The following is a 19,645-nucleotide window of genomic DNA, read 5'->3' as shown; positions in this document are numbered from 1 at the left end:
TTTCTGTAAATTTAGAAACTGTTCTAAGAAATAGCTTTATTTCTGTTAACTAATCGTGTGCACACACACACACAAAATCAGGTCTCTGAACACATACACCAAATTGATTTTTAAGATTTTAAAATATTATCAATATCAAGTGTTGTGCTCACTTCGGCAGCACATATACTAAAATTGGAACGATACAGAGAAGATTAGCATGGCCCCTGCGCAAGGATGACACGCAAATTCGTGAAGCGTTCCATATTTTTACTGGTTTAATTCTGTAATTAATACACAGTTATTCTTAAGTGTTGAAATTTAACTGAAATGTGATCCCTGTTAAACATAAGAGTGGGAATAAGAGAGGAAAGAGATGTACAATTTGGGACATGCTCAGGCTGACTTGCCCCAAATGGTAGAGTTAGAAACATACCAGGGGACTCCAATTCAATCCCATCAAGGTGGCATGTACCAATGCCATCTCACTACTCCAAGTGATCAATTTCAGTTCACAATTGATCATAATGAAAGGACTGAGAGTCAAAGGGAGCACATAAACAAGTCTAGTACCTGCTGATACTAACCGATAGAATAAATAAAGGGGAGAGTGATCCAACATGGGAAGCGAGATGCTCAGCAGACTCATAGAATGGCGGATGTCCTAAACAGCACTCTGGCCTCAGAATCAGCCCTAAAGGCATTCCGATCTGGCTGAAAAGCCCATGAGAGTATTTCAGGCATGGAAAGCCAAGACACTCTGGCAAAAAAAAAAAAAAAAAAAAAAAAACCACCTAAATGAAAGATCTCTGTGAGTGAGATCCCAGTGAAAAGAACATGTCTTCAAAGAAGGAGGTACCTTTCTCTGAAGGGAGGAGAGAACCTCCACTTTGACTATGACCTTGTCTAAACAAGATAAGAGTCTGAGAACTCAAGGGGCTTCCATAGCCTTGGAAACTCATGACTGGAGCATGGGGAGATTACTGATGCCATAAACAAGAGTGTCAATTTGTAAAGTCAACAACAGGAGTCACTGTGCACTCTCTCCTCATGTAGGATCTCTGTCAATGTGCTGTACATTGAGATTTAATGCTATAATGAGTACTCAAACAGTATATTTCACTTTGTGTTTCTATGGGGGTGCAAACTGTTGAAAGCTTTACTTAATGTATACTAAACTGATCTTCTGTAAAAAAAAAAAGAAGAAGAAGAAGAAGGAGAAATTATCAATTCCCAACTTGACTCTCACTGGGATTAAACATGACAATAGGTCTGATCTGATTTCATCATCATTTAAAAAATCATCTATTATTTTTCACTTTATGTTTCTGTGTGGGAGCAAACTGTTGAAATCTTTACTTAATGTATGCTAAACTGATCTTCTGTAGATAAAGAGAATTGAAAATGAATCTTGATGTGAATGGAAGGGGAGAGGGAGTGGGAGAGGGGAGGGTTGCGGGTGGGAGGGACATTATGGGGGGGAAAGCCATTGTAATCCATAAGCTGTACTTTGGAAATTTATATTCATTAAATAAAAGTTAAAAAAAATATCAAGTGTTGGCAAGGAAGGGGACCAATAAGAATTCTTATACGCTGTAGGTGGGAGTGAAAATCGGCACGATTAATTTGGAAAACTGCTCAGCAATATCTAAAATATCTAAAGAAAGGTGTCCTGAAACACCTCTCCTAAGTGCATGCATACACAAATGCACCACAACACATGGATGAAGGTGTTCGTGCAGGCAACCCCTGGAAAAACCCGAACTGGAAAAACCCAAATGTCTATCAACATCAGTAATTCATTTTTTAAAGATTTGTTGATGGATTGATAGATTTAAATGCCAGAGCAACAGAGAGAGATCGTTCATCCACTGGCTCACTCCCCAAATGCTCACAACAGCCAGGGTTGGGACAGGCCAAAACCAGGATCCAAAATTCCATTTGCATCTCCCACATGGTTGGCAGGGCCCCCTCACTAACTGCCTTCCCTAGTGCGTTAGCAGGAAGCTGAATCATAAGTCGTGTAGCCAGGACAAAAATAGGTGACATTCGTAGCATCTTAAAGTGCTGCACCACAACCCTGGCCCCAGTACTAATAATTCAAACAAGCACTATTTTATAATAGGAAAATGGGGGCACACAGAAGTGAACCTCTCACCTACGGTCACACAAATGCTTAAACTCTGCCTAGAGGGCCTAGTCCAGAGTCCCTTCAAACTCCATTTGATGCTGGGATTCAGATAGAGCAAATTTATCTGCTACAGTACCTTAATGCCTCATAGAAAAGCCATGTGACATAAGACTAGCTAACATCTTCAATAGCATTCTTACAAATAGGTACAGTGACACATTCTCAAGGGCTTTTTAGATCAGAATATTGATGTAAAGTTGAGTAGAAGGCAGCACTACTAAGCTACATGACTCCATGCTTAAAATTCTCTAATGGTTTCTTCATTGCTCCAAAAAGACCACACAACCTCCTTATCACCCACAATGCCTTGAATAATCTGAACTCCCTTCAAAAGCTTCAAACATAACTTCTCGCCACTCTTGGTCACGGTGGACCAGCTTCCCAGCTTTCCTTTCTATTCTCAGAACATGCTAAACTCATTCATGCCACAGGCCTTTGTACTTGCTCTTTCCTGCATGGAATGCTCTTCCTCGGTTTTCACACTGCCCGCTCCTTCATCACTCAGACCTCAGCTTGGAGAGCAGGCATCTCACATTGCACTCACATCTCATATCAGAAAGCCTGGATTGGGGTCCCAGTTCTGCTTCCAATTCCAGCTTCCTGCTAATGTGCACCCTGAGAGGCAGCTCAAGCAGGTGGGTCCCTGCCACCCACATAGGAGACCTGGACTGAGTTCTTGGATCCTGGCTTCAGCCTGGCCCAGCCTTAGCTGTACAGTAGGTATTTAGGGAGTGAACCAGCAGATAAGAGTCTCTCTCTCAAATAAATAATTTTCTAAAAGTCTAATCTCAAATGTCTCCTTCTAAGGACTCTTCCCCCTACCCACTCTATTAAATTAGGTTGTTTTATTTCCTTTATAGCACATTTACCACTCTTTGAAGTTGTCCCACTTATTAATTTGTTCAATTATTTTTCATCTTCAGTACAAAGTATAAGTTGCATGAGGCAGGAACTCTTGTTCATCTTATTTGCTGCTGAATTCTCTTATATGTATGCCTAACACATGAAAGGGTTCCCATTAAATGTTTTATTTTTGTTTAAAGATGTATTTGTTTATTTAAGGGCAGAGCAACAGAGAGGGAGATGGGGGGGCAGGGGAGAGAGAGAGAGAGAGAGAGACCTTCCATGCATTAGTTCACTCTCCAAATGTCTACAACAGCCAGGGCTGAGCCAAGAAGCCAGGAGCCACAAATTCCATCTGCGTCTCCTATGTGAGTGACAGGGACCCAAGCACATGGGCCATCTTCTGCTGCCTTTGCAGACACATAGCTGAAAACTGGATCAGAGGCAGAGCATCCAGACTCAAATTAACACTTTAAGCTGGCGCCGCGGCTCACTAGGCTAATCCTCCGCCTAGCGGCGCCGGCACACCGGGTTCTAGTCCTGGTTGGGGCGCCGGATTCTGTCCCGGTTGCCCCTCTTCCAGGCCAGCTCTCTGCTGTGGCCAGGGAGTGCAGTGGAGGATGGCCCAGGTGCTTGGGCCCTGCACCCCATGGGAGACCAGGGAAAGCACCTGGCTCCTGGCTCCTGGCTCCTGCCATCGGATCAGCGCGGTGCGCCGGCCGCAGTGCGCCGGCCACGGCGGCCATTGGAGGGTGAACCAACGGCAAAGGAAGACCTTTCTCTCTGTCTCTCTCTCTCACTGTCCACTCTGCCTGTCAAAAAAAAAAAAAAAATTAACACTTTAGTGGGATGCTGGTGTTGCAAGCAGTGGCTCAACACACTGAACCACCATGCCAGTCCCAATAAATGTTATTGACACTGAGACATGAGTGGAAGACAACTTGGATCCTTGCCATGTTGCTTTTAAGTAATCATGCTTGGTTGTTCACGACTGCCCAGATTCACAACTGCCTAAAATGCCCACATCAGTTAGAGGGGAGCAAGGCAGTACACAGCTCAATGACCACTTGATCCTGGAACTCAGGCAAAAGTGACACCCACAAAGAGAGTAGTGGGACAACTGAGAATGAGATCCTGCATGCATTCACCCTGCCCAGGAGTTGACAGGATTTCCAAGCTCACAGTGGAGAGCTATCAGAAATGGGCCAAGCGCCTTTAAAGGCCTTTAGGATTATAGAAGAAAATAAACATTAGTCATCCACTTGGCTGCACATGTGCACAATGCTCTTGGCATTGTTAAAGTCAATAACTCTTCCATAAGGAGCATGCATTTAAGTTTCCAGCTGCCAAGTCATATTGGTTGTCACAGATAGAAAGCACATGACTCATAAATATTAATTTGGTAGAGGGTCGGGATCTCTCCCCATATTCACATCAGTGAGAACTGCATCAGTCCAAAGAAGCCTGCAGTCTGTTTTCTCTCCTCTCTTCATCAAAAATTGAAAAGAAAAGGAGTGACAGTGATCAAGAAAGCCTTTAGGAAATGTGTGCTCTGCCCCCAATCAAATCTGCAATCTGAGGTCAGGATTGGGGGCGAGGGGGCTTTCTATTTGGTAATAAGAACCTTGTCAAAACAGACAAGCATTTAGTTCATGTCTCTCCAGCAATTATTTTTGAAATAGCCTCACATCGTTAAAGACAAGAAGCATTAAAGAAAGCAAAGAAACACTCTCGGCATAACAAATCTTATTAAATTATAAATATTTACCCAAAAGACTGATTTCTCGTGTAGCCTTTTCTTTTTTACCTTGTTTTCCTTTTACATTAAATATGCTTTACCAATGTGGTACATTCTGCATAAGCATCATTATGTAAACAGTCTTGTTTATTTGAAAAAGATGAAAAAATAAGGTGGTGATTCACTTTGGCAAAGAAAAAACCAAACCTCACAATTAATGTAATGCCATTTATTCCATAGTTATTATTCCAGTTCCAGTTAGAATCATGCAAGGTCCCTGTAAAAGTCAAGTAGCCTGCCCAAGGCCTCATTCTTACTGACCTTTCCTGGGCAGCCACACAGCGTGATGAAGCAGATGAAATATGAAGTGGTTTCACACCACGAGGGTAGAGAGAGAAGGGTAGGTCCAGAAAGAGCATAGGCCAGGTGGACTTCCAGAAGTGCCTACCGAGACATAGACAAACGAATTATAGGCAGCGACCTGAAGAGGAACAAGGAGCCAGGTAGGTCAACAGAAGCAGGCATGTGCAGAATGCTGGGGTTCCTCAACTTACATGGAGCTACATCCCAGCAAACTCATTGTAAGTTGAAGATACTGTAAGTCAAAAATGCATTCAGCACACCTAACCTGTTGAACATCATAGCTCAGGTTAGCCTACCTTAAATATGCTCAGAACACTTACATTAGCCTACATTTGGGCATACACATGTGTATTTAAAAAAAAATTATTTATTTGATAGGCAGAGTTATGGACAAAGAAAGGGAGAGACAGAGAAAGCTCTTCCATTCACTGGTTCATTCCCAAGATGGCTGCAACGGCCACAGCTGAGCTGATCCGAAGCCATTTGGGCCTTCTTGCCTTGCTTTCCAAGGCCATAGTCAAGAGCTGGATTGGAAGAGCAGCCAGGACACAAACTGGTGCCCACGTGGGATACCTGCACCACAGGCAGAGGCTTAGCCCACTATGCTACAGCACTGACCCCTAACACAAGTCTACTTTATGAAAAAAAAAAGTGTTGAATATCTCACATACACACAGAGGTAAGTGTAAGGTAGACATGATGGAACATGAAAACAAACAAACAAACAAACAAAAACACAATGCCCCCAAAGCACCAGTCACACGGTAGGCCACACAGGACACTGTGGGATATCTGCTCTTTGCCCTCCTGATTGCTGCTGCTGACTGGGACAGCTGCCCAGTACCAAGAGAGAGCATTGTACTGCATATTGCTAGCCTGGGAAAAGGTCAAAATTCAAAGTTTAAGGTGGGGTTTCTACTGGTTGAGTACTGCTTCCATGCTGTCATAGGTTGAAATTGTATTTTAAGTCAGGACTGTCTGAAATTGGAGAAGACAAGTCCACAATGAGAATAGGAATAGACTGAGAGATGCCTGCAGCTGAGCTTGCAATGATCCCCATACAATCTGGGCCACCAGATGGGACCACAGTGATGGAGAGGAACAGGATGTGGAGGAGACGAGGCTGTGTGCCTGAAAGCTGGAGGCCTGGGAAGAAGGTGAGACAAAGCAAAGACCCGAAGCCATCAACTGCTTCTTCTTTGCAAAGTGTGAGAAAACTGAGCATAGGAATTCATGCTGAGGGGAGACTAAAAGCGATGCCTTGTTCATGGTTGAGAAATAGAGGGGGCCGTTATCGTGGCACAGCCGGTTAAGCCAGTGCCTGCATCCCACATGGGCACCACTGCCAATCCAGCTGTCTACTAATGCGCGTGGGAAAGCAGCAGAAGGTGGCCCAGGAACTTGGGCCCCGGCCACCCATGTGGAAGACCAGGATGGAGTTCACTCCTGGCTTTGGCCTGGCCCAGCCCTGACCATTGCAGTCATTTGAGGAGTAAAACAGAGGATGGATGACCTTTACTCTCCGCCCCAACTTCTCCCCACCCCCCATCTCTCCATAACTCTGACTTTCAAATAAATAATCTGAAAGAAAGAGAGAGAGAGAGAGAGAGAGAAGGAGGGAGGAGGGAGGAAGGGAGAGAGGGAGGAAGGGAAATGGAGCTACCCTTGTGCCTCACCAATACACAATTTGTCCTCCATCTCTATCCCAAAATAGTCAATTAAATTTTACCACTCTTTCCCTACCTGCACAAAACCAGCACGTATCCCCACGGTTCAAGTTCAGGCAGGCAGCTCCAACAGTCTTGTCCTTTTGCTTAAAATTCCTGGCTCTAAAATTATTCAGCCGGAATCCTCATGTCAGAACAAAACACCACAAAACAAAAAAAAGGTTCCCACTAAAGGTCACTGATCATTTATTAAAATAGTCAATCATGTGTAAAGAGTCCTTTAACCCTTAACTATGCCTTATCTTATCACCTGTCCCTTGGCTCACCAAGCCCTCTAACCCTAAACATCAAATGTAATTTCTAATCTACCCTTTGAGCCTGTGCAAGATCAAATGCAGTAGATGAAAAAAATAAAAGAATAAGTTATATTATTGCAAACACGCCATCACCCTATTTTCTTTTTTATAGGAAAATCTCATTTTATTTTTTTCAGGAAGCTTTTATTTAATGAATACAAATTTCATAGGTACAGCTTCCCCCCATACCCACTCTCCTACCCCCACTCGCATCCCACCTCCTACTCCCTCTCCCATCCCATTCTTCATTAAGGTTCATTTTTAATTAACTTTATATATAGAAGGCTAACTTTGTACTAAGTAATGATTTCAACAGTTTGCACCCACACAGACACACAAAGTATAAAATACTGTTTGAAAACAAGTTTTACATTTGATTCGCATAGTATAACTCATTAAGGACAGAGGTCCTACATGGGGAGTAAGTGCACAGTGACTCCTGTTGTTGATTTAACAATTAACACTCTTATTTATGGCATCAGTGATCACCCGAGGCTTTTGACATGAGCTGCCAAGGCTCATCATCCTATTTTCACATTGGCTGTATGAGAAGATGTCTTTCAACTTTTTCTAAATTGGTTTATATATATAGAATCTATATATGGTCACTCAGTCAGCTAAGAAGACTTTGGAAAATCACAGAATATACAGCCTGACAAAATGAGGGGAAAAGTACCCTTCCCTTGCAGTTGTAATTAATAAAAAAATTAATATCTTGGTGAGTAAATAAATCCAAAAAGGAGATTCCTTTGTGCTAAATATTAAGATGGCAAAGGGAGATGGACAAGGGCCGTGGCCAGGCGTGTTCTGGGACACGATCACAATGTGTCTGTAGTCATGTCTCTACAAGGAATCCTGGTTTTGTTTCACTGGACAAAGGAACGTGTGGCAGCTGGACCCCATGCCCTGCAGCGTGTGAGAATGGCCTCGGCGTGCAGAATGTGGCGTGCTGGCGTAAGCCCTGAGTCGAGAAGGTGAGGACCCGCATGAAAGCTGAACAACCGCAGGCTAACAGGAGTTGCTGTTGACCTCTGAGTTGATGGAGTTCAGTTCTGCTTTTCAAACATTTTTCATCAAACATGTTCTATATGCTTATGTAGAAAAAGGAGAAAATAGAGCAAAAAAGGCAATGATAAAAATCATCTGCAGCTTGCCACTCAGTTAGCCACTATTTTCATCTGGAATGTTTTTTTTTTCTATACTTAGAGATCTACGTAAATACATTGTTTTAAAAACAAAAGTGTGACTTCATACCTATCACCATGGCTGCTCCAAAAGAAAATAAGAAATGCTGGAGAGGATGAGGGGAAATCGGAACCCTGGGCACTGAGGACAGTCGTGAAAAACGGGGCAGACCCTGGGAAACAGGACGGTAGTTCCTCAAAATATTAAAAACAGGGGCAAGCATTAGGTACAGAGGCTAAGATGCTGCTTGAGATGCCCACACCCCATATCAGCTGCCTGGGTTCTAGTCCAGGTTCCACTTCTGACTCCAGCTTCCTGTCGGTGTGCACCCTGAGAGGCAATAGATGATGGCTTAAAGGAGTTGAGTCCCTGTCATGTACGTCGGAGACCAGCATTGAATCCCAGGCTCCTAATTTTGGCCTTGCCCAGTCCCAGCTGTTTCAGGCATTTGGGGAGTGAATCAGTGGATGTGGGCGCTCTCTCTCTCTCTCTCTCTCTCTCAAATAAATAAGTAATTAAGTAATTTTTAAATACTAAAAATAGAATTACCATAGTATTCAGCAATGCTGCTCCAGGAAATAATTAAAAGCAGGACTCAAACAGATATTTGTGCATAGCCTTATTCACAACAGCCAAAAAGTAGAAACAACTCAAGTACCCACTAATGCATGAATGGGTAAATAATGTGCAGTATCTATCTATCTATACACACACACACACACACACACACACACCATGGACTATTAATTCAGCTCTAAAAAGGAAGAGAATTCTAACACATACCACAAAATGAATGCAGTCTGAAGACATCATGCTAAGTGAAAAAAAAAAAAAAAAAGCAGCTATTCACAAATAGACAGACATTACCTAACTGCAGTTCTGTCAGGCACCCAGAGTAATCAAATGTATAGAGACAGAAAGTTGCATGGCAGTTGTCAGGGTAGGAGGAGGAGTATTGGGTTAGTGTTTAATGAGTGCAGAATTTCAGTTGGAGAGGATGAGAAGGTTCTGGGGATGAATACTGATAATGGATGTACTATCTGAATGCTCCTGGGACATAATAAGAACTAGATATTTGGCACACAGATCCTAAAAGCCCTGGAAATTTTAAGAAAATCTAAAGACTTTGGAAGTGGTAAGCATCTTTTGCATGCTAATGAGATAACTGGTGACTGGGGCTTCTGGGTAGCAAGAGGCAGGCCTGTTGCCAGAAAAAGCAGCCATGTGATTAAGACTTGGAATTCTCAGCCCCACCCCTATCCTCAGGGAGGGGAGAGGGCCTGAGATTGACTTAATCACCAATGGCAAATGATTCAATCAACAATGCTTAAATAATGAAAACTTAAAGGATGGGGTCCAGAGAGCTTCCAGGCTGGTGGAGGGGGATGCAGGCAAGTGCCAGGAGGGTGGTCCAACCTCAGACAAGGAGAAGCTTCTGTCCACAGGACTCCTCCCTCCTCTCCCTAGGTAACTTCAGCTGCCTGTGCCTTTGTGCTCTTTAGTATGTTCTTTGTATGGTCATAAAGGGGACCCCTAGTCAGGAAACTGATTGCCTGAGTCCTCTGAGCTGTCTGAGCAAATGTTCACACTCAACAGGGGCATTGGAACCTCTATTAACAGCCAATCAGGTTAAAGTATAGGAAACAGCCTGGACTTGCCATGCACCTCTGAGATGGGAGCATTCTTGTAGAACCCGCTATCTCCAAGGGCATAGTGTCAGGATGGCCTTAAACTGTAGGATGCACACCTATTCCATGTCCACAGAGAATTGGAGAATTGCTTGGTGTGGAAAACCCCACACACCTGGTGTCATAAGTAAACTACCAGGAATAGCCTAGACAGAAAAACACTTTTCTTTCCTTATTCAGTACTTAATGCCACAAAATTGTACATTTAAAAAAAAAATATCTATTTGAAAATTGGAGTTACACAGAGAAAGATTTGTCATCCGCTGTTCATTCCCCAGATGGCCACAAGGGCTAGGGCTGAGCCAGGCCAGAGCTAAGAGTCAGGAGCTTCATCTGGGTCTCCCACATGGATGGTAGGGGCCAAGCATTTGGGCTGCCTTCTGCTGCTTTCCCCAGGCCATTAGCAGGGAGCTGAATCTGAGGTAGAGCAGCAAAGACACGAACTGGTGCTCAAATAGGATGCCAGCATCGCAGGCAGAAGGTCACCTACTATGCCACAATGTCAGCCCCAGAACTGTACACTTGAAACGGTGACTTGATCAGCATAGCCCTGACTGTTAATGAACAACTTAATACATTATCCCTCTTAGTAGTTTTTTTGTCTGTTCTACTTAATATGACTGGTTTAATTCTGTAATTAATACACAGTTATTCTTAAGTGTTGAAATTTAACTGAAATGTGATCCCTGTTAAACATAAGAGTGGGAATAAGAGAGGGAAGAGATGTACAATTTGGGACATGCTCAGGCTGACTTGCCCCAAATGGTAGAGTTAGAAACATACCAGGGGACTCCAATTCAATCCCATCAAGGTGGCATGTACCAATGCCATCTCACTAGTCCAAGTGATCAATTTCAGTTCACAATTGATCATAATGAAAGGACTGAGAGTCAAAGGGAGCACATAAACAAGTCTAGTACCTGCTGATACTAACCGATAGAATAAATAAAGGGGAGAGTGATCCAACATGGGAAGCGAGATGCTCAGCAGACTCATAGAATGGCGGATGTCCTAATCGGCACTCTGGCCTCAGAATCAGCCCTAAAGGCATTCCGATCTGGCTGAAAAGCCCATGAGAGTATTTCAGGCATGGAAAGCCAAGACACTCTGTCAAAAAAAAAAAAAAAAAAAAAAAAAAAAAACACCTAAATGAAAGATCTCTGTGAGTGAGATCCCAGTGAAAAGAACATGTCTTCAAAGAAGGAGGTACCTTTCTCTGAAGGGAGGAGAGAACCTCCACTTTGACTATGACCTTGTCTAAACAAGATAAGAGTCTGAGAACTCAAGGGGCTTCCATAGCCTTGGAAACTCATGACTGGAGCATGGGGAGATTACTGATGCCATAAACAAGAGTGTCAATTTGTAAAGTCAACAACAGGAGTCACTGTGCACTCTCTCCTCATGTAGGATCTCTGTCAATGTGCTGTACATTGAGATTTAATGCTATAATGAGTACTCAAACAGTATATTTCACTTTGTGTTTCTATGGGGGTGCAAACTGTTGAAAGCTTTACTTAATGTATACTAAACTGATCTTCTGTAAAAAAAAAAAAAAAGAAGAAGAAGAAGGAGAAATTATCAATTCCCAACTTGACTCTCACTGGGATTAAACATGACAATAGGTCTGATCTGATTTCATCATCATTTAAAAAATCATCTATTATTTTTCACTTTATGTTTCTGTGTGGGAGCAAACTGTTGAAATCTTTACTTAATGTATGCTAAACTGATCTTCTGTATATAAAGAGAATCGAAAATGAATCTTGATGTGAATGGAAGGGGAGAGGGAGTGGGAGAGGGGAGGGTTGCGGTTGGGAGGGACGTTATGAGGGGGAAGCCATTGTAATCCATAAGCTGTACTTTGGAAATTTATATTCATTAAATAAAAGTTAAAAAAATAAAAAATGGTAAATTTTGTGTTACTTTTTAAATAATTTTTTAAAAAAAAACAAAACTGATCATTTGTAATTTTCTTTTTACTTCATATAAATTAAATGTACTTTCATGTAAAAAAATACTATCTTAACCTCTTATGGCTTGCAAAGTATTTGATTGTAAAACCATACCATAATTGATTTCACCAAACTACCAGTTTGCCTCTGACTACTCTCTACAAAAAAGAATTTGTATAATTCAATTACATGACATGTCAAGTCATATTATATTCCTGATGGTCCTTCTTTGGACTCATGATAGCCATTCACAGATATTCTGAAAATCTGACATTACAATCAGAGATCATTTCTCCTCACCATTAAAACTATCTAGGAGTAGGTGCTGTAGCACAGCAAGTTGAGCACCTACTTGGGACGACTGTGCCTCATATCTGAGTGCTTGGGATAGAGTCCCCCCCTCCAGTTCCAATCCAGCTTCTTGCTGGTATACATCCTGGGAGGCAACAGATGATGACTAGGCTGCTTGAGACTCTACCACCCATGTGGGAGACTTGCTCCTGGCCTTGGCTTGGCCCAGTCCTGGCTATTTTGCCACTTGGAAAGTGAACCAGTGATGGAAGATTGATTGGTCTCTCTCCCCCTGTCATCCTGCCTTTCAAATAAAAAGTATTAGGGCAGGCATTTAGCACAGCAGTTTAAGTCACCATTTGGAACACCTGGGTCTCATATCAGAGTGCCTGCTGTCCGGTTCAACTCCCAGCTACTCTGTTTTCAATCCAGCTTCCTGCTACTGTGCATCTGGAAGGCAGAAGACAATGGCTCAAGTACTACCCATGTGGTAGAATAGAATGGATTCCAGGTTCCTAACTTCAGCCTGACCCAGACCTAGCTGTCATGGACATTTGGAAAGTGAACCAGCAGATGAAAGCTCTCTCATTCAAATTAAAATAAATAAACTTTAAAAATTTAACTTATTAACCATGCATATTTGTAATATATTAATAACTATAATGATTAATGTTATTTTATAAAATGATTTTACATTTTGAAACTTGATAGGGAAGACAAAACATTAGATGTCTTACTAATTGAATGTGATGATGAGTAAAAGAGGTTACTTCCAAAATGCATGGAAAATGGAGTTAAAAGATAACCTTATTTGGGGACTAACAAGTTTTAATTCCATGCAGAGCTTTTTCATAATGTGAATTTCCCATGAACTTTTTAAATACTTCTGGTATATACAAAGTATTCAGCAGGAGGTTGACAGAGGCTGAGTGCTCAGAAAAGAGGCTAGCTGAACAACAGGCCCACCAGACCAGCACATACCCACTATTAGCCTGGTCAACCCCAAAGAAACCCTGTAACCAGGAGCACGTGGGAGCTCTAGAGTAAAAGTTTCTGGAGAGGCTCTATCTCACTATCTTTTGTTGTTTGTCCAAAGAAGAAGGAACATATGTGCGAAAAGAGGAGTCAGACTGTGTACAGGCACAGTGTGGGATCCCTGTGGACGTGTACGTGGACAGGCCAGGGGCTTTGTTGGATAAACTGAGAGCCTAGGAGAGAGGTCTGTGTCCAGAAGCCATGGTTCAGATTTGATTTGTTCCCTAAAGCTTCCTGTGCTGGAAGCTTTGTTCCTAATGAGACAGGTGGTCCCCTGAGAGGTGGGGCCTAGAGGGAGATGAGTGGTCACAGAAACACCTCCTAGGGAAAGGATTAATGCCCGGCTCCTGGGAGTGGCTTAGGCATCATGGAACTAGACTAGTTACTAAGAATTCCAGTTGTTATAAAGCAAGGCCACTGCATGTGCTGGGCCTTTTTGCACACACATGCTTCCCCATCCACTTCTCTACCACATTGTCACACAGGCAGGGGGCCCTGGCCAAATGACAGCACCATGCTAGTCGGACGTTCCAGGCACCAGAAGCATGAGTCAAATAAATATCCTTCCTGTATAAACTGCCTAGTCTCAGGTGACAAGGTGCCAGATGGACACTTGGAAGCTGGGCACACAGTTGGACATCACTGATATCCAAAGAGCAGGCCTCCTCAGACCTCCGTGGGCAGTGCCTGTCAAGTGGCAGATTCAGCCTCAGCAGGCTTGGGTAGAGACTAAAATCCACATCTGACATGCTCACAGGGGAGGTTTATTCTGGTCAAGGAACCATGATTTGAGTAGCAAGGTGTCCTGCAGGTAGGTGAAAGAGAAGAAAAATCGGGACTTTGAGGAACCCCAGTATCTAAGAAATCATTAGGAAAATAAGATACTATAAAGGAATGGAGAAAACATGGCCAGAAAGGTAAAGAGAAATCCAGGTAAGCATAATGTCCCTGAAGTCAAAGAATAAAAATAATAACACCATCAACCAGCTAAGACCTTAGGAAAACATGCACTGTGCCAGTCCTATATCAGGCTTCTCTAACAAAATAGACTAGGAAGATTAAACACAAAACATTTATTGTCTCACAGTTCTGGAGGGTGGGAGCCTGTGATCAGGGTGCCAACACAGTCAGGTTCTGGTAAGGGCCCTCTTCCTGGTTTAGAGACAGCTGCCTACTCACTAGGTACTCACATGGCCTTGCCTTAGTGCCTGTGCTTGGTGGAGAGAGAGCTTGCTGTAAGAGTAATCTCATCTTTTTTTTTTTCTGTTATTAATTTTTTTTTACTTTTATTTAATGAATATAAATTTCCAAAGTACGACTTATGGATTACAATGGCTTCCCCCCCATACCGTCCTTCCCACCCACAACCCTCCCCTTTCCCACTCCCTCTCCCCTTCCATATACATCAAGATTCATTTTCGATTATCTTAATATACAGATCAGCTTAGTATACATTAAGTATGGATTTCAACAGTTTGCTCCCACACAGAAACATAAAGTGAAAAATAATAGATGATTTTTTTTAAATGATGATAATGATGATGAAATCAGATCAGACCTATTGTCATGTTTAATCCCAGTGAGAGTCAAGTTTGGAACTGATAATTTCTTTATTTTCTTTTCTTTTTTTTTTTTTTACAGAGGATCAGTTTAGTATGCATTAAGTAAGGATTTCAACAGTTTGCACCCCCATAGAAACACAAAGTGAAATATATTGTTTGAGTACTCGTTATAGCATTAAATCTCAATGTACAGCACATTAAGGATAGAGATCCTACATGAGGAGTAAGTGTACAGTGACTCCTGTTGTTGACTTTACCAATTGACACTCCTGTCAATGGCATCAGTAATCTCCCTATGCTCCAGTCATGAGTTTCCAAGGCTATGGAAGCCCTCTGAGTTCTCCGACTCTTATCTTGTTTAGACAAGGTCATAGTCAAAGTGGAGGTTCTCTCCTCCCTTCAGAGAAAGGTACCTCCTTCTTTGATGACCTGTTCTTTCCACTGGGATCTCACTCACAGAGATCTTTTGCCAGAGTGTCTTGGCTTTCCATGCCTGAAATACTCTCATGAGCTTTTCAGCCAGCTCTGAATGCCTTTAGGGCTGATTCTGAGGCCAGAGTGCTATTTAGGACATCTGCCATTCTATGAGTCTGCTGAGTATCTCACTTCCCATGTTGGATCACTCTCCCCTTTATTTACTCCATCGGTTAGCGTTAGCAGGTACTAGACTTGTCTATGTGCTCCCTTTGACTCCTAGTCCCTCCACCATGACCAACTGTGAACTGAAATTGATCACCTGGAACAGTGAGATGGCATTGGTACATGCCACCTCGATGGGATTGAATTGGAATCCCCTGGTATGGTTCCAACTCCACCACTTGGGGCAAGTCAGCCTGAGCATCTCCCAAATTATACATCTCTTCCCTCTCCCATTCCCACTCCCATGTTCAACAAGGATCACATTTCAGTTAATTTTCAACACTTAAGAATAACTGTGCATCAATTACAGAACTAAACCAGTCATATTAAGTAGAACAGATAAAAAAAACTACTAAGAGGGATAATGTATTAAGTTGTTCATTAACAGTCAGGGCTATGCTGATCAAGCCACCGTTTCCCATAGTGTCCACCTCACTCCAACAGGTTTCCCTCTTGGTGTTCAGTCAGTCGTCACCGATCAGGGAGAACATATGGTATTTGTCCCTTTGGGACTGGCTTATTTCACTCAGCATGATGTGTTCCAGATTCCTCCATTTTGTTGCAAATGACTGGATTTCGTTGTTTCTTACTGCGGTATAGTATTCTAAAGAGTACATATCCCATAATTTCTTTATCCAGTCTACCGTTGATGGGCATTTAGGTTGGTTCCAGGTCTTAGCTATTGTGAATTGAGCTGCAATAAACATTAGGGTGCAGACCTCTTTTTTGTTTGCCAATTTAAATTCCTTTGGGTAAATTCCAAGGAGTGGGATGGCTGGGTCGAACGGTAGGGTTATCTTCAGGATTCTGAGGAATCTCCAGACTGACTTCCATAGTGGCTTGACCAGTTTGCATTCCCACCAACAGTGGGTTAGTGTCCCTTTTTCCCCACATCCTCGCCAGCATCTGTTGTTGTTAGATTTCTGCATGTGAGGCATTCTAACCGGGGTGAGGTGAAACCTCATTGTGGTTTTGATTTGCATTTCCCTAATTGCTAATGACCTTGAACATTTTTTCATGTGCCTGTTGGCCATTTGGATTTCCTCTTTTGAAAAATGTCTATTGAGGTCCTTGGCCCATCTCTTAAGTGGGTTGTTGGTTTTGTTTTTGTGGAGTTTCTTGATCTCTTTGTAGATTCTGGTTATTAACCCTTTATCTGTTGCATAGTTTGCAAATATTTTTTCCCATTCTGTCGGTTGTCTCTTCACTCTCCTGACTGTTTCTTTTGCAGTACAGAAACTTCTCAATTTGAGGCAATCCCAATAGTTGATTTTGGCTTTGACTGCCTGTGCCTCCTGGGTCTTTTCCAGAAATTCTTTGCCTGTGCCAATATCTTGAAGGGTTTCTCCAATGTTCTCTAGTAACTTGATGGTGTCAGGTCGTAGATTTAGGTCTTTAATCCATGTTGAGTGGATTTTTGTGTAAGGTGTAAGGTAGGGGTCTTGCTTCATGATTCTGCACGTGGAAATCCAATTTTCCCAGCACCATTTATTGAATAGACTGTCCTTGCTCCAGGAATTAGTTTTAGATCCTTGATCAAATATAAGTTGGCTGTAGATGTTTGGGTTGATTTCTGGTGTTTCAATTCTGTTCCATTGGTCTATCCATCTGTTTCTGTACCAGTACCATGCTGTTTTGATTACAACTGCCCTGTAGTATGTCCTGAAATCTGGTATTGTGATGCCTCCGGCTTTCTTTTTGTTGTACAAGATTGCTTTAGCTATTCGAGGTCTCTTGTGCCTCCATATAAATTTCAGCACCATTTTTTCCAGATCTGAGAAGAAGGTCTTCGGTATCTTGATTGGTATTGCATTGAATCTGTAAATTGCTTTTGGGAGAATGGACATTTTGATGATATTGATTCTTCCAATCCATGAGCATGGAAGATTTTTCCATTTCTTGGTATCCTCTTCTCTTTCTTTCTTTAAGGTTTTGTAATTTTCATCGTAGAGATCTTTAACGTCTTTGGTTAAGTTTATTCCAAGGTATTTGATTGTTTTTGTCGCTATTGTGAATGGAATTGATCTTAGAAGTTCTTCCTCAGCCATGGCATTGTCTGTGTATACAAAGGCTGTTGATTTTTGTGCATTGATTTTATACCCTGCTACTTTGCCAAACTCTTCTATGAGTTCCAATAGTCTCTTAGTAGAGTTCTTTGGGTCCCCTAAATAAAGAATCATGTCATCTGCAAAGAGGGATAGTTTGAGTTCTTCCTTCCCAATTTGTATCCCTTTAATTTCTTTTTCTTGCCTAATAGCTCTGGCTAGAACCTCCAGAACTATATTGAATAGCAGTGGTGAGAGTGGGCATCCCTGTCTGGTACCAGATCTCAGTAGAAATGCTTCCACCTTTTCCCCATTCAATAGGATGTTGGCTGTGGGTTTTTCATAGATTGCTTTGATTGTATTGAGGAATGTTCCTTCCAAACCCAGTTTGCTTAGAGTTTTCATCATGAACGGGTGTTGTATTTTATCAAATGCTTTCTCGGCATCTATTGAGATAATCATATGGTTTTTCTTCTGCAGTCTGTTAATGTGGTGTATCACATTGATTGTCTTGCGCACATTAAACCATCCCTGCATACCAGGGATAAATCCCACTTGTTCTGGGTGGATGATCTTTCTGATGTGTTGTTGCATTCTATTGGCGAGAATTTTATTGAGGATTTTTGCATCTATGTTCATCAGGGATATTGGTCTGTAATTCCCTTTCAGTGCTGCATCTTTCTCTGGCTTAGGAATTAAGGTGATGCTGGCTTCATAGAAAGAATTTGGGAGGACTCCCTCTTCTTCGATTGTTCTGAATAGTTTGAGAAGAATTGGAGTTAGTTCTTCTTTAAACGTCTGGTAGAATTCAGCAGTGAATCCATCTGGTCCTGGGCTTTTCTTTGTTGGGAGGGCCTTTATTACTGTTTCAATTTCTGTCTCAGTTATGGGTCTGTTTAGGTTTTTGATGTCTTCCTGGTTCAATTTAGGCAGGTTGCATGTGTCCAGGAATCTATCCATTTCTGATAGGTTTCCCTGTTTGCTGGCATACAAGTCCTTGTAGTAATTTCTGATGATTCTTTTTATTTCTGTGGTGTCTGTTGTTACATTTCCTTTTTCATCTCTGATTTTATTGATTTGGGTCTTTTCTCTTCTTTTTTTAGTTAGTTGGGCCAATGGGGTGTCAATTTTGTTTATTTTTTCAAAAAACCAGCTCTTCGTTTGGCTGATTTTTTGTAATGTTTTTCTTGATTCAATCCTGTTGATTTCTTCTCTGATTTTAATTATTTCTCTTCTCCTACTAGATTTGGGTCTGGTTTGCTGTAGGTTTTCTAGATCCTTGAGGTGAATTGAAAGCTCATCTATTTGGTGTCTTTCCAATTTCTTGATGTAGGCACCTATTGATATAAACTTTCCTCTTAACACTGCTTTTGCTGCGTCCCATAAGTTTTGGTATGTTGTGCTGTTATCCTCATTTACTTCCAGAAAGTTTTTGATTTCTCTTTTGATTTCTTCTACGACCCATTGTTCATTCAGGAGCATGTTGTTCAATCTCCATGTGTTTGCGTATGCTCTAGGGATTCCTGAGTTGCTAATTTCCAACTTCATTCCTTTATGGTCTGAGAAGCTGCATGGTATGATTCTAATTCTTTTGAATTTGCTGAGACTTGCTTTATGGCCTAGTATATGGTCAATCCTAGAGAAGGTTCCATGTACTGCTGAGAAGAATGTAAAATCTTTAGCTGTAGGATTGAAAGTTCTGTATATATCTGTTAGATCCATTTGGGCTATAGTGTCGTTTAAATCTACTGTATCCTTGTTGATCTTCTGTCCTATTGATCTGTCTATTTCTGAGAGTGGAGTATTGAAGTCCCTCAGTACTACTGTATTGGGGTCTAAGTCTCCCTTTAAGTCCGTTAATAAATCTTTTAGATAAACTGGTGCCCTGTAGTTAGGTGCATATACATTGATAATTGTTATATCTTCCTGTTGAATTGATCCCTTAATCATGATATAGTGTCCCTCTTTGTCTCTCTTAACAGTTTTTGTGGTAAAGTTTATGTTGTCCGATATTAAGATGGCTACGCCCGCTCTTTTTTCATTTCTGTTGGCATGGTATATCTTTTTCCAGCCTTTCACTTTCAGTCTGTATGGATCTTTGTTGGAAAGAT

The 19,645-nt window shown here is 41.9% G+C and overlaps 1 protein-coding gene and 1 non-coding gene across 5 annotated transcripts in view; one reads left to right on the top strand and one right to left on the bottom strand.

Moving 5' to 3' along the window:
- SLC16A12 (solute carrier family 16 member 12) overlaps window positions 1-19,645 on the bottom strand; it is a 147,822-nt gene that overhangs the window by 83,358 nt on the left and 44,819 nt on the right. Inside the window, exon 1 of one of the 4 annotated variants that reach the window (XM_089314793.1) lies at window positions 6,858-6,983. The exons of the other annotated variants lie outside the window; for them this stretch is intronic. The gene's annotated coding sequence lies outside the window, so the exon portion shown is untranslated. Of the gene's footprint in view, window positions 1-6,857; window positions 6,984-19,645 lie in introns of those variants that run through there. 4 annotated transcript variants of the gene reach the window in all.
- Window positions 145-251, top strand: LOC127484311 (U6 spliceosomal RNA). Its single transcript, XR_007911180.2, has one exon. It is a non-coding gene; the product is annotated as a U6 spliceosomal RNA (small nuclear RNA).

This window comes from Oryctolagus cuniculus, chromosome 15 (assembly GCF_051225735.1).
Source record: "Oryctolagus cuniculus isolate XC-2025 breed Fujian yellow rabbit chromosome 15, ASM5122573v1, whole genome shotgun sequence".
Taxonomy (NCBI): domain Eukaryota; kingdom Metazoa; phylum Chordata; class Mammalia; order Lagomorpha; family Leporidae; genus Oryctolagus; species Oryctolagus cuniculus.
The sequence above is the reverse complement of the archived record's forward strand: the minus strand, read 5'-3'. Positions and strand labels throughout refer to the sequence as shown.